Consider the following 21,053-nt stretch of genomic DNA (forward strand, 5'->3'; position numbering starts at 1 on the left):
ACTACCAAATGTAAAATAGCTAGTGGGAAGTAACTGCATAGCACAGGGAGATCAGCTCTGTGCTTTGTGACCACCTAGAGGGGTGGGATAGGGAGGGTGGGAGGGAGGGAGATGCAAGAGGGAAGAGATATGGGAACATATGTATATGTATAACTGATTCACTTTGTTTTAAAGCAGAAACTAACACACCATTGTAAAGCAATTATACTTCAATAAAGATGTTAAAAAAAAAAAAAGAAAACACCAAGGAATCGAGATTTCCCCAAATTCTTTCATTGTCTTAAGGACTGTCATGAAGACACTTTTCTTACAGAAAAATTGAAAACTTTTAGTTATATTAAGGGGGTAAATACACAGTCAAAATTATTTTATTATTTTTAAAGGAATAAAAAGGAAGTATTAGCCTAAATAGCAAGAAAAGGAACAAAAATGTGCAACTTCAAAGAAAGCAGAAAAGAGAAAATAATAAAGCAGAAAATTTTTAAATGATGAATCGAATGGTTGCAAAATTTTGTGAATATACTAAAAATCACTTAACTACAAACTTTAAAATGGTGAATTTTTGGTATACGTAAATTATATCTCAAAGCTCTTATAGAAAGAAGTAAGGAGTCAGTAAAGAGAAAAGCAGTAGAATGAAAAATGAAATAAAATTTAAAATCTGGTTCTTTTGAGAAAAAAATAATGAAATACAGTAAAATTGGCAACTTTCTGGAAAATTTAATCAAAGAAAAAAGGAGAGAAAAATAAACTTTAAAAAAAGAAAAGGGATAAAATATGAAAAAAATTTAAATTATAAATGAATACTACATGTCAACCCTTAAACAAATTTTAAAATTTCAAAAAAAGAAAATTAAAAATTGAAAACTTTTATATAGTCTTGGTGTTCTTTGATTCTCTAGTTTTTTCCACACCATTTTAATATTGTGGGGAAAAAATCCTGAGTATAATACTGTACTCCGTGTGTGCATAATTAATTTATAAGGATTACCAGCCAGATTGTGTCTTATTTACCTTCTTGCTGGAGACCAATGTTATGGTGGCTTCTTTTCACTCACTGGGGAAGCATGTAGGCTTCTCATTAAACTTGAAATCAGGTTTGACCTCCCTGCCTCCAGTCCTGCCCTCCTCTTCTCCTGTAGGTTGCTTTGTGTTTTAATCTGTATATAAGATGTCGTGCTTGTCACTTGTAAATGTCATCCTAGCACCACAGGGTTTCTTTCCAACTTGTCAAAGTCACTGAAGTACTTTTTATATGTTTCTTTCAATACGTGCAGTGGCCACCTAATTTGGGATGACTTGGAAACGAATGCTGTTCCTTATGCCCAGAGCAGTTTTCATAGAACTCTGACTGATAGTTTGTGTTGACCCAAAGCTGTTGACCTGTGGTTGTATTCTCAGCCAGAGCACAGTAAACGTCATGCTCATGGGTCTATGGTTGTTGGTGGTGACCCACAGCACTCCTGTGCAGTGGGATCTAGTGACATAGAAGCTGAGGTTTTAAAGAGAGGCACAGACAGGCAGGACAGAAAGTGATGCCCTGACCTCTGCTTACTTCCTATGTATCAATTCGTCCCTGGTTTTGTGAGCCTGAGACTAGGGCAACTTCCCTGAAATATCTATCTCTTCTCTTCAGCTGCCTAGCTTTTCCAGGTTGATGGCCTACACATAACATGTGGGACCACGGCCACCTCCATAAGTGCCACTGAACATTCATGACAAAGTGAAGGAAGGAGGACAGACTACCCAACCCGCTTGCCACCCTGCTTCTAGACTGTAGTATTGATGTGTGAGATGTCCCAAATTGTATATGACTTCAATCCCTTTAAATGTATTCTAGCTTATTTTATGTCTTAGTGAATAGTCTCCTGGAGAATGTTCTCAGTGCACTTGAGGGAAATTCTATTCTGCTCTTGTTGGGTGGAGTGTCTATAGGTGTCTGTTAGGTCACATTGTTTAAATCTTCTGTCTCCTTGGGCTCTTCTGCCTGGTTGTTCCATCCACTGCCGAAAGTGTGGTATTGAAGTCTCCAACAATTATTGTTGAATTGTCTGTTTCTCCCTTTGATTCTGTCAGTATTTCCTTCATGTATTTTGGGACTCTGTTAGACGCACTGTGTTTAAAACTATTACATCATCCTGATGGATTAACCCTTTTATTGTTATAAAATATCACTCTTTATCTCTGGTAACATTTTATTGTTGCAAAGTCTCCTGCCTATTTTGTCTGGTGTTAGTATAGCCACTCCAGCTTCTTTATGGCTACTATTTGCATAATTATGTTACATTACATGGCAAAAGGTACTTTGCAGAGGTAAAACAGTTGACCTTAAAATGGGGAGATTATCCAGGTGGACTGATCTAATCACAGGAACCCTTTAAAATCTGGGTCAAGAGGTCAGAACTAGGGAGTTGGAGAGAGTCCAAGCTTGTGAGGGATTCAGTGAGGCTTTGCTGGCTTTGAAGGTTGGGGGAGCCAAGGGCAAAGAAACAAATTCCTCAGTCCTACAGCTTCATAATTACTGCTACCTACATACATTCACTGACAACTTCAAAAATGCATTTATTGTGTGTGCTGTACAGATTCAGATGGATTCCCACTGCCTCTGACCACCCTTGTCTTCTTGCAGGTTACTGTATCTGTCTAAATTGGGGGACACAACTGCCAGGGCTTTGTTCAGCCTCTTCTCTTCTCTCACATGTGTATGGCTCTCTGGAGCCAATGACACTGTTGAGGGCGGAGTGCTGAGCACAGGCTCCTGGTGTGATTGGAAGACACAGGCTCCTGATACATCTAGACTCTGAACATCACTTACCTGGAAAGCCCCAGTACCCTCCTCAAGCTTCCTGTCAGCAATAAATAGATTAGTACATTCAAGCCCTGCCCTTCCATGCACCCCTGAGGCCATGGCCTCTATCATCTCGGCCACTTTTGGATGGATATGTCCCACCCTAGGGCTACTCTCCTTCCTGGAGGTTCACTTCCTTCATCCCTACAGCACACTGATAAGCTACCAGTGACCAGCCCAAGGGCCAGCTTGCAAATTAGGGTTAAACAGTGACCTGAGGATGCTTTGTCTAGATCAGCCAGTGGTGTAGGTGAATATGCCAAGGAGATTATTTCCAAATGTTCCACACTACAGAAACACCCCACAACCGACTTCCCACCATGGAATATACAACCTGGAGGAGCGATTGTTACACCTCAGGCCAAGCACTAATCCCTCCAGAATCACAACCTGGTCCCCAAGGCTGCCAAGCTACTGTTTAGACAAACTCTTGAATATCTTTTATTCCAAAATCAAGGCTGGGTTCTCCACACTTTCTTCAGTTGACAGCATCATTGCTCCTGGCTGCTAGATCTCTGCATGGAACAGACTTACCTGTGCAATAAACAGTCCAGCAGAGGTAGTAAAAAGGGTGACTCTTCTAATCTTGCATGCACAGTAAAGATTCCCACACATGCTCTGCAGAGGCAGAAAATAAACTGTGGCAGAGTGAATGGCAAACACATACCTTGGCCGGGAGTCAAAACTGGGTACTGCACATGAAACCGCAGATACTGCCATTGAACTACTGATGTTGTAAATTCAAGGTTGGGTGCAAGCTCATAACACTCCCAATAGCTCACGTTCTGCAACCACCATATCTGGACTTGGGGACAGCACAGCTCCCAACTACACTCAGAGCCCTCGTGGTTTGGGACCGTGCTGTGGAAAGAACCAACTGGACCGGAAATGCAACTAGTATCCAGTTCCTCCTCAAGGCTACAAATTCCCACCTGGGGTCTGGAATCCAAAACTGTGCCTGTACAAAGGTCAGGTGCTCCAATGACACCTCTGACACTTGACCACTAAGAATTCCCCAAGCCTGAGTTCCATAACGTTCCTCTAGCGAGTTTCCCTAGAGGGATCTTTAGGGGCCTCCATCCCAGCTGCCAGAGAACTGACTTGAATGAATTCAGAAGTCAGAAGTTCAGGCACATCAGAGGACTGCCCTTGGTCAGTTACTCCTCTGATGAGTGTGGTCAAGATGCCTTCAGGACCTTGACTGATAGTTGAAAAGCAAACATTCGAGTGGTGCAAACCTTTGGAATTTTGTCTTCCAAAAAAGGAGGCGGCGGACGGGAGGCTCCCAGAGTGAGACCCAGGATCTCCAATATCATAAAGGACGACGGATGCGGGAACGGGGACGGCCTGGGTGGAAAAGGCTTTCAAGGAAGGCCCCAGGGCTCTGAACGAAATTCCGGGTCTTTCCCCTAAAACCTGCGGCAATTGCAGCTTTCCCGCCTTAGTTGATGATCCGTATGCTCAGACCAAACACACTTCTCTTTTACGCCGGTCTTGCTCTCACACCACACTTCCAACTTGTCAGAAAATCGTATTTTTTCTTTGATTAATTGCGCACTTTGATCCACACATGTTTTTCTTGGTCTGATTTTGGCCCTCGACTCTCCTGATAAAGGCGTGGAGATTGATTCAACTCGCGACGCTCGGTCCACCAAGGCTTCGGGGTTTGAGACCTTTAACCTCGGGAGCGTGGGGCGGGGCCGCGCTTGAGACTTTTCTCGGCTCCGCCGGTCCAAGTCGGCCTCTTCCGGGCCTGTCCTCGAGGGCAGGGGGCAGGGCCGGGCCGCCTCAGCGGGGCCCCTCTCGCCGGGTCGGGAGCCCCACACCTCGCGTGGCGCCCGCGGAGAAGCTTCGGGCGGCGTAGGTTCAATTGGCCCGCGGCCCGGGAGACGCAGGGGCGCGGTGCGCGCGGGCGCACGCGGCGACTTTGTGGTTCTCGGGCACCCGCTGCCCTCCCGGCTCCTCTGGTTCTCCCTCGCGGGCAGTAACGTCCGGGCAGGAAGAGACCTGTAGGAGAAGGGCAGCCTCTCCTTTAAGTCCTGTCCAGTCAGGATCCAAAAACTGTCTTCAAGACACAGAGGGAGAGGTGGAAACAGATTAAGGGAAAAGAAGAAATCCTATGCGAATTCCTCAGCTAAACGCACCCTGAAAATGAAATCGGCGTCCGCAGGGACCCGGTCCTCCCGGCGCTGGTGAAGGTGAGTCGAGTTCCCGTGAGCAGGTGGCGCCAAAGCCGACAACCTTGGCCAGGCGGCCAGCGAGTAAGCAGCCCCTCCGCCTCCCCAGATGGGCAGCACTTGAACTGGGAGCACTTGAACCTCTTTCCCTTGTCTTTTGATGGATTCCAAGGATGCAACAGATAGGTTTCTTTTTAATGCACTTACTTAGCGTAAGACCACTTTAAAAGTTTTAGCAAAGAAAACGACTGCCGAGAGGTTTTAAAGTGAGGATTTTTAGGTTTGGGGGAAACTAGACAAAACGACCACATACTGTTGAGAATGTCACACACTCAGGGGCACCTCAGCCGGGTAGGTGTGACCCCCAGATCGGGCCCATTTTACTTTCAACGCATTGTTTGTGGAACTCACTGAAATATGCGTCATATGTCGGAGGGGGACTACTGCAATGCGGTTTTGTGGAAAGACAGAGAGAGAGATCAGGCTCAACGCTGAATACAACAAAGCAAAGTGGGAATTTATAGCCAAGAAGCACGGTGAGGGTTAGTGAATGGAACATTACTAAGAGGAAACACCAGGAGTAAGGGGAGATTATGGCTAAACCAAGCTAAGGGATTCTTGCTGAATGCCGGCCAAAGTGATCAAGCATCAGCTGGGGTATGGTGGTGGAGGAGGAAGAGGAGACTATCATGGGGGGTTGTTGTTTAAAATGACTTAGCAGGATTCTTGCTAAAATTGGACAACGCAAACACAAACTCTGAAGTCTGAGAATCAAGACCTAGTTGAGAAGAGAGTTCAGAGGAGCCTGACGTAGAGTTTGGTCAAGCAGAGAATATGTGTCAACAATCAGAGCTCTCATACATTGCTGGTGTAACTATAAAGTGGTACAACCACTTTGGGAAACATTTAGGCAGTTTCTTATAAAATTAAATCTCTACCCTGCCTCTTAAGTATTCAACCAAGAGAAATGGAAGTGGGGCGGGGGGGTGGCTGGGCGGGTAATGTGCCCACAAAGACACGTATAAGAAGAATGTTCATAGAAGCTTATTCATAATAGCCCAAACGGGAAACAACCCAAATGCCCAATATCAGGAGAATGATAAAGAAATTAGAAAATATCTCTGCAATGGACTACTACTCAGGAATAATACTACTTCTTCAGTCTTGTCTGTGAAACAGAGAAATTAGCTTTGCAAAATTCAGTAAATCTCCATTTTGGGGAATCAAAAGCAGTGTCCTGAGGATGGGACAAAAATTCGACCACTGTCCCGCAATTGCTGACATGACTGCCTTACTCTCGTCCCAGCTGCCTTCCAAAACAAGGAAATCCCTGCAGTATACAACATAGGCGCCTGCACAGTACTGCAGCGATAATAATCAAACGTGGAAGGAAAGGAGGGAAGCTGTACCACCTGGGTAGAGCTGTGTGACTAGCCAAGCAGCTGAGACCCCTCTGTGAGAGAGCAGGACTGGCTGAGGCTCTTATTCCCTTGGTGAAGGTGTTGGGATCTGATGAGGAAGCAAAGGCAGCTACACAGCCGGCCCCACCCCGGAGTACCCGCGGCTGAATTGACATTCAACTGTATCTAGGCAGATGGAGAAAGGCATTCAGAATTGTTATTAGATGTGAGATCTTATGAAATCTGTTTATCGCTACAGGGAAATAAAGCAGATGATTTTATGGTATAATGGTTATTCCCTAACCTGTGCTGTCCTATAGTGTAGCCAATAGCCACATGAGAGTATTTAAATTTAAATTAATTACATATTATGAGGTAAGAAAAGAAATATTCAACATCTCCACACTAGCGGCATTTCAAGCACTCAGTTGCCACGTGTGTCTAGTGGCAACTGTATTAGATAATGCAGATCTAGGTCATTCATCTAGCGAGTCAGTACACATAAGATTTTTAAATTTCAAGGTCCTGACTTCTCACTCAACATTCGATTCATTCTAGTCCATTTCATTCATCCCTCGTACCAGTAGCTCCTGGGTCTGTACTGATCTCTATGTGGTCTCTGAACTTTGATTGAGAGGACGACTTTAGTGGTTCCCTCGGCTGGAAAAGAAGAAGCATTCCATACCCTAAGAGCTACTATAGGGCAGTGGTAAACCAGGCACAACCAGGATTTTCTCACATTGGTCTCTCCAGCCCCAGTGCTGCTCTAGATTGCTCTAAAGGCTGCCCCTGCCCAGACCTCCAGGGAATGTTTGTGCTAACTCACGAGCTCTGCTTATTAACTCTGCTGTTAGCCATAATAACACCTGTTTTCTTTTTATTTAATTTTAAAATTACATCCTGCTTGTGGCAATTCATAGTGGTATTTCAGTTGTGGTAGTGAGAGGTAATTAATTTTAAAAATAAATTTTCCAAGTAAAAAGGTGAATAAAAGCATGAAAAATATCAGGTAATCAATGATAAAGATACATGGATATGGCTAAATATGAAAGTGATCTGTTCATTAATGAACTTAGAAAAGCATGCTTTTGTCTGATTTCTATGGGATGTCCTCCCTACCTCCTTTTCCCTCGAGGAGCGCTTCCTCTCGCCTGAAGTCAAGAAGGCAGGAATGCTTAGCTGTTCCCTCTACAACTTGAACACAGAAGGAACTATCACCTTTTTCTGGGAACTCCCTAGTTCAGATCAGGAAAATCAAGGCCCATAAAGACATCTGGTTGGAGATGTGATTGCATCCTCCCCAGAGCCATAGAGTCTGTTTCTTAGGAAGACTAAATGGTTCTGTTTAGTCTCTCTCTTCTTCATTGCATTAATTGGTTCTGAGTGTTTTGTAGGCCTTCCTTTCAATCTTTTTTTTCTCTTTGAAATCTTGGAGGTTGAACAAGAAGGAGAGGATGCAAATCTTAGTGAAGTTTTCTCAGTTACCCCCGAGCATGGTGGCCAAGGGAAAGGGCGCTGGAGGCAGACTGCCTGGGTCTGAGTGCTGGCTCTCACTGTCACGGGGCTGGGACCCTTAAAAGGGTAGCTCAGCTTTTCAGTGTTCTCCTCTGCCATAAGGAGGTGGTAATATCCTACACTATCTTTAGGGTTGTTATGACTTAATAAGTTCTTGCACAGTAAAGCCCCGAGGAACAGTGCTGGTCACACGGTGAAGCTCCGAGAAATCTGGTATTATTTCCACTTCTAACTGTACCACTGCTGACTTTCAACATTCCCCAGATAAATGAGTGTTTAATGGTTTAACTGATCTCTTCTGCCCCATATTAGTGATCACAACTGGAAAAGTGGTTGGTTTTGATGTTGATCTAAGTGGTGATCTAACTGCAGTGGGGGACAGGATCCAACTTCATCAGTTTCTTGGACCTTGGACAGGCATGATGACTGTTTAGCTCACGGTAGACAATATTTTGCACATGCTTCCAGCAAGAACTTTCAATATACAGTCAGTTAAGTATTATAAGAAAAGGTCCAAGTATGTACCAGTGACCCAGTCTTTTCGGTTGCTTTTGTTTGTTTGTTTGGTTTTTTTTTTTTAAGAAATCAAAGGAGGGAAATATAATTTATCTGGAAGTTGTAGAAGATTTCCTCTCTCGGTTATGGTGTAGTGTTTGTAGCAAAGCAGCATTCACCCTGAAAATAACCAAATAAAGTCTGCTTAAAGAAATTCTGTTTGAGGTCATTGGAGAAATACCTATGCAGCGAGGACCCACAGGATCAGCTCCAGAGAGAGAGAGAGAGAGGAGAGAGAGAGAGAGAGAGAGAGAGAGGGAGAGAGAGAGAGAGAGAGAGAGAGAGAGAGAGAGAGAGAGAGAGAGAGAGGGAGAGAGAGAGAGAGAGAGAGAGAGAGAGAGAGGGAGAGAGAAGCTCATTGGAACGAAACTGATTCTCTACCTTTTCCCCTTAGGGCATTTGCCAGTTCTTGGCAAGGCACAAACGACTGGGAAGCTGGGGACAGGGCAGCTGCTGAGGGTCAGGGAAAACAGCAACGCTCTAAGTAGTGTCAGAAATCTGGTGAGCAAAAAAATGAGGAGGAGGAGGGTGAGGAAGAGGGCAGGGGTGGAGGAGGGGAGGAGGAGGGGAGGGGAGGGGGAAAGGGAGGAGAAGACGGGGTAGGAAGAAGAGAAGGGAGATGAGAAGAAGAAAAAGAAGAAGAAGAAAGAAAGAAATGTGGAGCTGTCCACGTATTCAGACTTATGGAGCCAATATCCTGGAGTGGCTTGAAGAGTGTGCTGGATGCTTGCTTCAGGATTTCCCCTTAAGACATTTGCAAATTAAGCCATGTGCGTGTATGACGCTATGAGGGCAAGCAGAGTGTGGCTGAAAGAGAGTGGAATTTCCACCAGTATCATGGTACGAAGGAGATAAAAATGCAAGTTCAGAATTCCGCAAGGGGCAGGACCCAAAGAAACACCTCAAGGTCTCAGGTGGGAGCCCTAGCCGTCTGGAGCACGGCACTGTGAGCAAACTAGCTATGGACTGAGACTTCCCTGCAAATCCGCTCAGTCAAGGACTGGATTGAGGCGATCTTCCCCTCTGCTGCCTGCTGGGGGAGAGGGTGCACAATCTTCACACAAAGATAACATCGTGACTCTATCTATGATTTTTCACACAACAGGTTCATCCTTCAGTCACAATATTCTAGGACTATAAAGGAACAGAAGCAAGGAAACGTGGAAGTTGACTCAACAGATGATTGAGATACTGAAGTTATCAGGTAGGAACTTAAAGTGATATGTTTTAACTGTTCAGAAAATAGATGACAGGATCAGTCTTTTTCACCAACGGTAGAGAATCTATTTTAAACAACCAGTGGAAATTCCAGGAGCTGGGGAGTCAGCGGGGGCGACTCCTGCCCTCGGGTGCTTAGTTGTGGAACTGGAGACACTGCGTCGGATGCAGGATCCCGAAGTTAAGCGAGAGCCTCTCAGGAGTCACAATCTTCTTGCTTGAGGTGTCGCTGGTGCTTCCCGGTTTATTGTTCACTTTAAAACGTTGGTGACCACGATACTGGTGGCAGGACCTATGGTTTTCATGGATATAGCTAAGGGCCTTTAGCACCGTTTCCGTAGTGTAGTGGTTATCACGTTCGCCTAACACGCGAAAGGTCCCCGGTTCGAAACCGGGCGGAAACAAACTCGACTGCGTTGACCTTTTCCTAAAATTTACCTTCCCATTTAAAACGTGAAAAGGGGGCGAGGGGAAGTGAGGTGTAGGGACCTGCGCAGCTGCATTTTCCATCCCCAAGATACATGGCCCGAGTTCAGTTGCTGCCTGAAAGCCGACTCTCCTCATAACCAGACAATTTTGTATGTATCACAAGAGTTTAAGAACTTCTGTCAAAACACTACTTTATGTTGTCTTCCGGATTTTCTAATGATGTGGAAAGTATTGCTGGCACAGTATTCTAGCGTGTACACGTCTTGGATTTATTTTCTCTTCAAAATGCTCATGACACTGAACGGCCTAAATTTCCTCTTCTGGTTTTACTGAGCCAATAAGCAAATTTTAATTCCAATAGCTATTGAAATTCATAAAATTTAAAATTATGTGTTCCAGTAAAATACATGTGCCCTAGAATATCTTTTAAATAAAGATTACTTCTCAGAATTCTGTAAAATCATAGCGACTTAATTATGTCAGTTACAATTTGGGGGTAAACTGTTTTAGGCGTCACCCAATATATGATTCTAACGTGCATTTCTCTATTAGGATTCGGTTCGAGTTGCCATTTTAAGATCTATTGTTCTCTTTAAGTTCTCTGGCTGATATTAAGTTGAGTTAATTAATGTATAATCTTTGCCTGGAGAATATCTAATTAAGACAGGAAAAACAAAACACTGTCCAACTTGGTATAATGCTGCCACATATTTTTATAGACTGCAGAGTGGTCAAAGTTTCACAGGTTAGGAGGAGTTGTGGGAATTGTTAGGGGATGGTGGTGAACGCAGCCATCATGTCACCTGAAGAAGTGTAAAACGGACCCCAAAAACCATGAAAGCAAGATCCAAAGGGATCCAATTGTTTACAAGTTGCTTAACTGTACCCCAGAAGAAAACTCAGGAAGATTTAGAGGAATACCAAAATAGCCAGTGCCCAAGAAGGGAAACTTTGACAATGTCTGGCATCCAATCAAAGAACGCCAGGCATACAACGAGGCAGGAAAACATGAGGTGTAAGGAGGAGACTAATCAATCAAAACTGAACCACAACTCACATGATGTTAAAATTAGCAGAGAGGACTTTAAGACAGTTATTATGACTGTGTTGCATATGTCCCAAGAGTTAAGTAGAAATGTAGAACACATACAAATGGCCAGAATCAAACTTTAGACATGGAAATGATAACACCTCATACTATGTAATTCACAAGATGGAGTTAATAGTAGGTTAGACATTGCAGGGGGAATTTTAAAAAAAGAAAGAAAAAAGAAAAGGATCAGGGAACGTAAAGCCATGAACGACTGACAGTATCCAAAATGAAACTACAGCCAAAAAGCATTTTAATGAACATAGCATCACTGGGTGGTGAGGTATGTTTAAAAGGCCCAATATATGAGTAATTTGGAGTCCCTGAAAAGACCAGAAGAGAAGGAACAATTCTTGCAGAAACACTGACAGAAAAATTTCCAAAGAGCCAAATGAACAGTATGAGTACAAGAAACAGGAAGCAAACCACACTTAGCCACATCATAATTAAACTGCGCATTACTCCATTGAAATAGAACAATATCTCCAAAGCAGTGAGGGAAAAGACACAGTACATACACAAAACAAAAATAAAGATTATTTCAGATTTCTCATCAGAAGCAGTGAGAAGACAGTGGAGCAACATCTTTAAAGAACGTGGAATTCTATGCCTCCTCCCCAAGAAATGTCTTTCAAAAATGAAAGTGAATAATGACATCTACAGACATACAAATGTTGGAAGAATTCATCACCCGCCGACCCACACTATAAGGAGTGTTAAAGGAGTCCACTGACACCAGATGGAATTCTGGAGGTACACAAAGGGGCGAAGGACAACAGAAAAGGTATCTGCCTGGGAAAATACCTAAGATTTTTCTTATTATTTAAGTCTCTTTAGAAACATGGGACCGATTTTTCTAAAGTAATAACGGTGGATTGTGGGGTTTAGGACACATGCAAAGTAAGATGCATGATGACAATAGCATAACGGCCGGCAGGGAAGGAATGCGAAGAGGTGTGGCATCGCTTGAAGGCAGACTGTGGTAAGTTACAGAAGTCTGTTATAAAGCCTCAAGCAGTCGCTAAAATAAGAAAGAGTGGTACCTCATAAGCCAGCAAAGGAGCGAAACTGGAATCATATACGAACCATGTAAGTACTATGTGATCGAGCAACTGCTTCTCCAGGACTCTTCCCTCTAAGAAGAACTTGTACAAGTGGCTAAAGATACCTGTACAAGGATGACTGCAGCATTATTTGTAACCGTGAAATCGTAGAACCAACTTAATTTCAAAAGTATATGGAAAGGGTTAAATAAATACTACTACGTGCAAACAACGGATGAAAGAAATCGTGAAAAGGAATTCAGAAAGTAAGGATGCCAGCCGTACTCTTTCGATGATTTCCAGGCGACCTCTTCCGATCGCACCTTATGTCCTCGTGTGGTGAACACGACACAGGGGACAGGAGGGTAGTACTGGAGGAGCCTTTTTCGGCCTTTATGGGAGAGGGTGTGCAGAGCAGAAAGAACCACGAAGGCTTTACTTTGTAAAAGAGGCGGAAGAAAGGCGTCCCTGGGTGGGCTTGAACCACCAACCTTTCGGTTAACAGCCGAACGCGCTAACCGATTGCGCCACAGAGACACACAAGCGCAGTTTTCCTCTCATCCCCGTGGCGATGAAACACCGCTTCCGCGCCAGGCGGAGACACTCGCCTTTCGCAGGACAGCGGCGACGGCTCCAAAGCCTCGGACAACCGCAGACGTGGAGTCGACGCAGCGCGTTCGTTCCGTGGAAAAGCTGTGCGTCGGGCGATTCCGAAGGCAGAAGGGCAGCCGAGCGTCCCCGCCGCAGATGCCAGCGCCCCGGAGACGCCCCCGGGCCTGAGCCGAGGGGGCCCCCGAGGGAAGCTGAACGCCGGGTTTGGCTCCGTGGCGGCTCCCCGTTCGCTCCGCGGGCGCTGCCCGCCCTCTGCTCGGCCTCGGTCGGTGGGGCGCGAGCCGGAACCAGGAGGGGCTGGGGAGGGTTGGTCCAAAGGGGCAAACGCGAAGAGGCGGGTAAGAAGCCGGCGAGGTGGGCACGAGGACAACTTGACTTCCCAAGAGGCCTGTGGAGAGGCACGTGCTGGATTAAGGGAGATGAGAATTGGGTTTTGGTTTGGTTTCGTTTGATCATCATGTACCAGAATTGAGAGGAAGGCAGTGGAAAACGGAGGGAGGGGATGAGAGAAAAATATGAATACCTACAGTTGTCCAGGCACAGCGCAGTAATTGGAATGGTTTTACGTCAACATCGTAAGAGCAAGAACTTCTCCCGCCGCGGGGTTCGTGGCGCGCCGTGATCGTATAGTGGTTAGTACTCTGCGTTGTGGCCGCAGCAACCTCGGTTCGAATCCGAGTCACGGCACCCTTCTCTGTCTCGCGTGGCACGGCGGCTCCACTTTTACTTTGTCTTGAAACTTGCACCGGCCTGGGGACCTGAGAGCACTGCTTTCCCCAGGCCACCTGGCAGCAGGAGGTCAGGAGAAGGGAAGGAAACCCCACACAGGGCACTCACCTCGTGTCTGAGCAGAAGGAAACCCAGGGCAGCGGTTTCTCTTCGGTCCTGCTCCAAAACAGGGAAGCCCGGCAAGGAGCCTCCTGTGCTGTAACTGGTGAAAAATGTTGTTTCTGTGTTACTCAAAAGCTGCAGGATCTTAAAGACCAGATAAAAAACTTTATCAGATAGGCGACTCCCCCTCCCTAGACCTGTTTTGCTGGTTTAATCTTGGCTCCTGGGAATCTCTGCTCCGAGGACTTTTTCAATCCTTGGCTATTGTTCCCTTTAGAGTCACCGAAGTAACCTCTCTAGTGCCTTTCTATACTCTCAAGGATTTTAAATGCCTGTCGGCAGCCGCTCACAAGACAAATGGTATCCATCAGGAGTGGACAACTGGAAGACCTTAACAGTCACCGCAGAAATGATGATAACGGTGACTACAGCACCCTCCGCCCTGACGACCCAGCTAGTGGAGACAGCGAATATGTGTGATTCTTCTGCCTGACTACATCAATGCTGGTACCCGAGAGTACCGTTAGACTGAGAGCATGACCAAAAGCGGCGAACTGTTAACAATCAAACACAAGTGGAGATCACACTTGAAAACTCCCTGAGCAGACAAACCCGTTTAGTCATACAAGGAAGAGCTCATTTAGCTTATTTTGCAAAACAAGTGAAATTTACCTTGGGCCACTTCTTGTTTATGCCTCTGAAAATCATAAACAAAGCCTAAAACTGTTGGCCAAAATTGATGGGCGGTAACCACTTTTAACCAATTCCCTATCACAAGGAAAACTCTAATGTTATAACCAATCACTGCGAAGCACAAAACAGCCACCGCCCCCTCACGATATAAGTTGCTTTCTAACAGTGTACCACCTCTGAGCCTCCTTCCATATTCCGTTGGAGTGCCCCCAGTTCCTGAACGGTAAACCTTTTTGTGCAGGGTAAACTTTCACTAATTACTGCTTCGGTGATCACCAGTGGTTTAACTTCTGCTGTATCTGAACTTTGACGGTGCCTCAACATTTTCATCTACCAGATTGGACCAACAAGGGAACTCCACATCATACTGTTGTCCCACGTGCCTGGACTTAGTGACTACTCAGTCAGTCACGCAGAATCATTAAAATCATTGCCATTGTCCTCTGTTTTATTTGTTAACAATCACTGTCCAGACTCCACTTTACCTTTGCCTCTTCTAGAATGTCATGGAAATGGGATCATAGTGTACACACTCTTGTCTGCACACCTCTTCCTCTTTGCACAACGTCTCTGACTATCCATTGTTGAGTAAAGCAGATGTCATTCCTCTTTCATTGCTGAGCTGTATTCCATGGCAGTAACATAGCACAGTCTGTTTACCATTCACTCGAAAATGAGCATTTGAGCTGTATCCAGTATTGGCTATTGTGAATAAAGCTGCTTTGAACAGTGTTTCCACAAGAGATTTTTTGGACGTAGGTTTTCATTTCTCTCGGTGAAGAATAGCTGGTACCAAAGAGTAGTATATGCTCCACTTCATAAAAACCACCAAAGCCTTTTCCAAAGCAGTTGTACCATTATATGTTACCACAAACAATATGACACTTGTGGTGATTCCACATCTTTGCCAAGATTGTTTGTGTTTCCTCTCCTTATAATTTTAGCCACGCTACGAGGAGTAGTGGTATCTCAACGTGGTTTTAATGTCCATTTCTCTGACAGCTAAAAATATTGAGCACTGCTTGTATGCTTTTTTGGCCACGTGCATATGTTCCTTTTGAAGTATCTGTTCATATTTTTAAAGCCATCTGAAAAAAAGTGGGTTTTTTGATCTTTGAAAAACTTGTTACTGTGTTGGAGGAGCTCATTATACATTATAACAACAGGCAGTGAGGGTTGTCAGCTATGTGTTGTGAATATTTTCTCCCTGTCTCTAGCTTGCTTTTCCATTTTAGTGGCCTCCTTGGATGAGAAGATACAGCTAACGTTGATGAACTCTAATTTATCATTTGTCTTTGTTTTATATATTCTTTGGGTCCTGGTTAGTAAATCTTTGCCTGCCACCAAATCACGAAGTATCCTCAAATGCCTTATACTTTTAGCTTTTACGTCTTGGTCTATGATGTACTTCAGATTGACTTTTGTGTGTAGTGTGAGATAGAAACACAGCCCCCCCCCTTCCCAATATGGAACCTGTTTCCTTTCCACATTGAACTGCTTTTCTTGAAAACTCATTCATTAATTGAGATATGGGTCGGTTTCAAGTCTCTCAACTCATCCATTTTCTCGTTGTGTACCCTGATGCCACTTGCACACTGCTGGTCTATGTTGGGGGGGGGCGGTCATAGTAACTCTTAAGGTCAGGTGGTGCAAGTCTCCTCATACCGTTCTATTCCACACAGAGCGATACATTTTGCAACGTGTAATAACTCAGGTAACCATCCCCCAGGTCAAGATACACATGCCATCACATCATCCTTCTCATTTTCTTGTGGGACACAGTCCCTCCCTCCCATGTACTGGCTGCCCCCTTATGGCCAAAGAGCCTCTATTGTACCCTCTGGGGAGAACAAACACCCAGTTGCCTGCAGGGCGGCTGAACCATGCCAGAAAGATCTACAAGACTCAAAACAGTCGGGATTTTCGGATGCAGGGGCAGGGGCGGTGGCGGGAGGGGGGTGAGGGGGAGGTGGGAAGTTAGCTCACTTTTCAGGCCTTTGGTCTTAGAGAAAGTTTCCTTTAGTAATTCCTAACCGTGGAAAGTACAAAGCTTTGTGCTGCTTAACATTTCCTCTTCTTTCTAGACAGAGCGAGTCCCATGGAGCGTACCTAATTTGCGAAATTGTTCGCTGAGTGCGGGTGCGATGTTGAAAACTGGAGGCTGAGGGAGAGCTCTATCATGTTTTGTTTTGTGTGAATAAAAGAAAATGAGGAAGAAGCAGAGATACAGAGAGGGAAATAATAGGCTGGAGCCTGTAAAGCGATCTTAGGGTCTGGCCCTGGGTGTCAGATTTTGGAGAAAGAGAAGACATTGATGAGCATATCCAGGGAAGGACTTCGTTGGAAAGAGCAGACACTTAAGGCTATTTTATGACGTTTTCCATTCGTTTATACGTACTTCTCCTTTCCCATCGTTGTAGATAAGGCACAAGTGAGATTGATACGTTCATGGCTTTTTGGAATGCATGCTTAAACAAAAGTGACTACCATACTTCAAATATTCATCTGTGAACCTGCTAGACTCCTCTTAGGTGCCACCAACTGTGCATTAAAAGTAAAATGGGTCCAATCTGGGGACTCTACCAGGGAAAGTGCAATTAATTTTAAGGGGGTGGGTGAGAGAGAAATGAGACAGTCTCAACAATGGTTGCTTTCCTTACTGCAGTGGTTTTCATATATGCTTCACACGCGATCAATTGATCCTTTCCTCAAATCCTTTCCTCCTTTTCTCAAGCAGTTGAGAAAAAGAACTCAGTTAGTTGCACCCTGGAAATGCACGGATTTCTTGGCTAGGGAAGTTCAAGTACTCCCAAGTGGGAAGATTGGGGACTGCCTACTCACTGGTACCTGGGCCATCGTTGTCTGCTGTGTCTACTTGGACTGGACTGGACAAGGGGACTCCACTCGCCTTCGCCAGCCAGGGGGAGGACGCGGTTCCAGAGGCGGTCAACTTCATGGTAACTCCAGACCCTGAAACCTCATAAGATTTTTCTTCACTTTCCCTTTCATGTCTCTTCTGTCTGCCCAATGAGAGAGGATTCACTGCCTTTCTCTCTCAGTCAGGACCCTTTTGAGGGTCCCTTGTGGACAGGACTGAAGTGACCGTCTGGTTCCCCCTAGGTGTCCCTGCTGGCTTGGGCGTCTCCGGAGCTCAGGCGGGCGCAATACTGACCCCCCAGCTGGTGGGACCGCGGGGAGCCCAGAAGGCTGCACTAGCGGTGGTGGAGGTGCGGGCCCCAGGCGGCAGGCATCACAGTCAAACCCTATTCTTCCCCCATGCACCTCCTCCTCGGGGATGCCCGGGGCAGCTGGAATAAAGTGGCCCCTAAAGCTTCTCTGCCGGCTGAACCCAAAGAGGCGTGAAGTTCCAGAAGGGGCAAGAGGAACCTCAATGAGCAGATTCCCGGCTGCCTCTCCTGGGCAGGCTCAAAAGAAGCTGATTTCGAGGATGGAGCCAAAGAAGAGGCTTCATGGCAGAAAAACCCACGATCTCAACAGGCATGAAAGTCTTAAATCCTAACGTCTAGACGAGCAGGGGGCCAAGTTGAAATCCACCCCTGCGCCCTCATCAGGAGAGTCATCTGCATGAGTTCAGAGGCCAGGAACAGGAGCGACTGTGCACATCTGTGGTTCTCAAACGGGGGCGATTTGGGCTCCCACCCTCATCCCCGGCCCCCTCTGTGACACTAGGCCTTGTCTGGAGACATTTTTTATTGTTAAGACTGGGGGAAGGGGGACGGAGAGTTTCTCCCTGGCATCCAGTCAGCAGAAGCCAGGGGTGTCAGTAAACATGCTTCGGTCCTCAGGCGGAACCCTCCCCCACAAAAAATGATCCCGTCTAAAATATCAACACTGCGGAGGTTGAGAAACCTCGGTGTAGATCAATGTCCACACACTTGAGAGAGGAGAAAACACGAATTCCTGACTACTTGGATGTGAGGTCTGAGGAAAACCGTGGCATCAGAGAGAACTCCAAGATCGTTGACCTGGGTATAGAGAAGGATGGAGTTGGCATGGACTAAGGCGGGAAAACTGCAGGTGCAGCAGGTTGTAAGGGGGAAGATCTGTTATCAAACGGCATTCGGGTCCTCTGGCCCATTGCACAGCAAAGCCAATCAACGGACACCAGGTTGCGGTAAGGAAAGTACAGCGTTCATTGCAGGGTGCCCAGGCAAGGAGAACGGGCAGCTAAAGCTCAAGAGACCCAAAATCCTGGACGGCTCTCAGGACAGTGTATTTAAAGACAGTGTGAGGGAGAGGGTCTCAGGGTGCATGATCAGCTCCCACACAATTCTCTGGCTGATTGATGGTGAGGTAACAAGGTGAAGTTTCAGGAAGCAACATCATCAATCTTCTGGCTCTAACTGGTCTGGGGGTCTATGTGCTTGTGGTCAGCAGTTTCCATCTGGTTGGGAATCTAGGTTCTGTAAAAACAACTTGGCAATGTGCATCAAACGGTGTTATCTATGTCCTTCAGGGAGGAACTACAGGTCCCGTGACTCTGCTATATGACTGATATATTGTGAAAATTCTTACCAGTTCTCCTGCCCGACTGCTGTTCTTTGTCTCTGCATGTTCTCATTCCTCTAATCATTAATTCTTGGGTCAGACTTTTTGCAACTCAGGGAAGGCTCAGGAGACTGAAGTTTTTCTTTCCGGAGAGCTGGGGACACGACGGGATGGGTTAACCGACAAAGCCCATCCGGGGATTGCTCGGCTTTAGATCCGGAATCCAATTTAGCGCCTTGGAGCCTGGCTTACAAGGGTTTTCCATCCAAGCCGTCTCCGTTGCTGCATCCACCTGAGTCTTTTTGGACAATGGAGTTGCCGGCTCTCGGGTGCGTGGCCCCTTCTCACCCCGGGCACATTCCCTCCCGCCTTCTCCAGGCCACCGGGCCCCTCGCACGCTCCCCGGGCCCCGGTGACCTTTTCTCCACACGCGGCCACCTCACAAAGACGCGTCACAAGGGTAGTTCTCAAGAGTAGGTGCGGCCGGGATGAGGCAACTCGTTCGGGACATGCGGACCCGGCAGGCCCCGTGGGCGTTCGGGCTCCATTTTTGGAGGAAGCAGTGAGGGCACGGCCTTAGCTGAGGCTTTCTGGAACGACGGATGACCCCTCCGGAAGGCTCAAGGCCTTCCAGAGCAAAGGGAAAAGGTCACTGTTGTCAGAAGCAAGGAGAAAAGCCAACCACCAGCAGCTCCCTGGTGGTCCCGTGGCTAGGATTCGGTGCTTTCACCGCCGCGGCCCGGGCTCGACTCCCGGTCAGGGAAGCCTTTTGGGCAGCTTTCCATGCCCTGAACTGTGTGCTGGGGTGCTCCCCGCACCGAGGAAAACCAGAGTGGCCGATTGTCAGGGCACCTAGGTCGTGCTTATCTCCAGGGCAGCCCTAGCCCACCCGCACATCGCCACATCCCCTCATCTCCACCGCACAAGTGGCTTTCGAGGGCTTCCGAGCATCTTGCTCAGGTTTACACAGCCCTGCAGAGGTTCAACTCCCTGTGCGGTTCAAATCCACGCCCTTTGCTACCCGCGGCGCAGGTCACGTTGAGCTCTGAATAACCGAGAGAGGCCAAGCCGAGTCTTGGTGTTAGTATCAGTAGATGCCCTGGATGAAATGCTTATTAGGCGCTCGGCAGAGATGCCTGGAGGCGATATCCACGGGAGTTGAGAGGAAGGTGAGCGCTGGGTCGGATCCTCGAGGGTTGTTCCCCTTGCAGATTAAGCGGTGTAGGGAGTTAACATCAGTTAACTGACCCAACAAAGGCAGCAGGTGAAGTATGCGCAGAATGGAAAATTGTTACACTGCTGCCATAAGCAGAAGGTAGGAGTAAAAATCAACACCGCTACGTCAAAACGATGCTACCCACCACAATCAAGTCCCACAGTTTCTACAATGGCTCTTGCATTTAAACCCTGCATGCTCTCCCAGGCGCTGGGCGCGTTTTCCCTTTTCCCTTGGACGCTCACTCTGAAGACCTGTTGGGATAAATGTTGCGTCCACTGTGCGGCAACAGGAGAGAGAGCAAGAGCCGTGGCAGGTGTTGCGGACGGAGCCTCAGAGGCAGCAGGTGGCGTGTGTAGGTGATGAGACAGCGCAGTGGCTGCGGGTCGGTGGGTGGGGCGCCACTGCTGAAAGGCGTTCAGTCTTGTGAGCCGGGCCGCGGGATCTCCTGTGTGTTGGGCAGGTGGGAGTGGGCGATCGGTGGCTTTTTGGAGATCGGTTTGGAAGACAGCGAGGGGAGGGCAAGGTGTTGACCGTGCCTGCGGGGTGTATGCTCATAGTTACCGGGCACGGGAGAGACTGTGGTCACGAACGTAGTTTTCCCAGGACGAGGCTCGTCTACTGCACTCAGGACGTGCTGATGTAGGGATTTGTGCTAATGAGAGGTTGCGTTCGTGCTCTCCCCTGATACCCCTCGGTTCATGACAGACGACGTCTCTTCCGTGGTGTCTCGCTGCGCTCCGCTCCCTGGGCGCAGGGCGAGAGGCGCACCCCCAGCCAGCGCTCCACAGCTTGGGAAATCGGGTCTGCACCCGCATCTTCCCGGCTTTCCTGTTTCGTGACCAAAGTGTATGGATGGGTCCTGCTTCTTGAGCCACGCCTCCTGTCTGTTCACAAGTGCGGGACGTGCCTTCTCC

At 46.9% G+C, this 21,053-nt stretch overlaps 1 long non-coding RNA gene across 1 annotated transcript in view; it reads right to left on the minus strand.

Moving 5' to 3' along the window:
* Window positions 1-12,585: 12,585 nt before the first annotated feature.
* LOC309663819 overlaps window positions 12,586-21,053 on the minus strand; it is a 247,211-nt gene continuing 238,743 nt past the window's right edge. The window contains exon 3 of the long non-coding RNA XR_014265489.1: window positions 12,586-12,598. This is a non-coding gene — a long non-coding RNA (uncharacterized lncRNA). The remainder of the gene's footprint in view (window positions 12,599-21,053) is intronic.

This window comes from Balaenoptera physalus (assembly GCF_965194825.1).
Source record: "Balaenoptera physalus genome assembly, chromosome: 1".
In the NCBI taxonomy this organism is placed as follows: domain Eukaryota; kingdom Metazoa; phylum Chordata; class Mammalia; order Artiodactyla; family Balaenopteridae; genus Balaenoptera; species Balaenoptera physalus.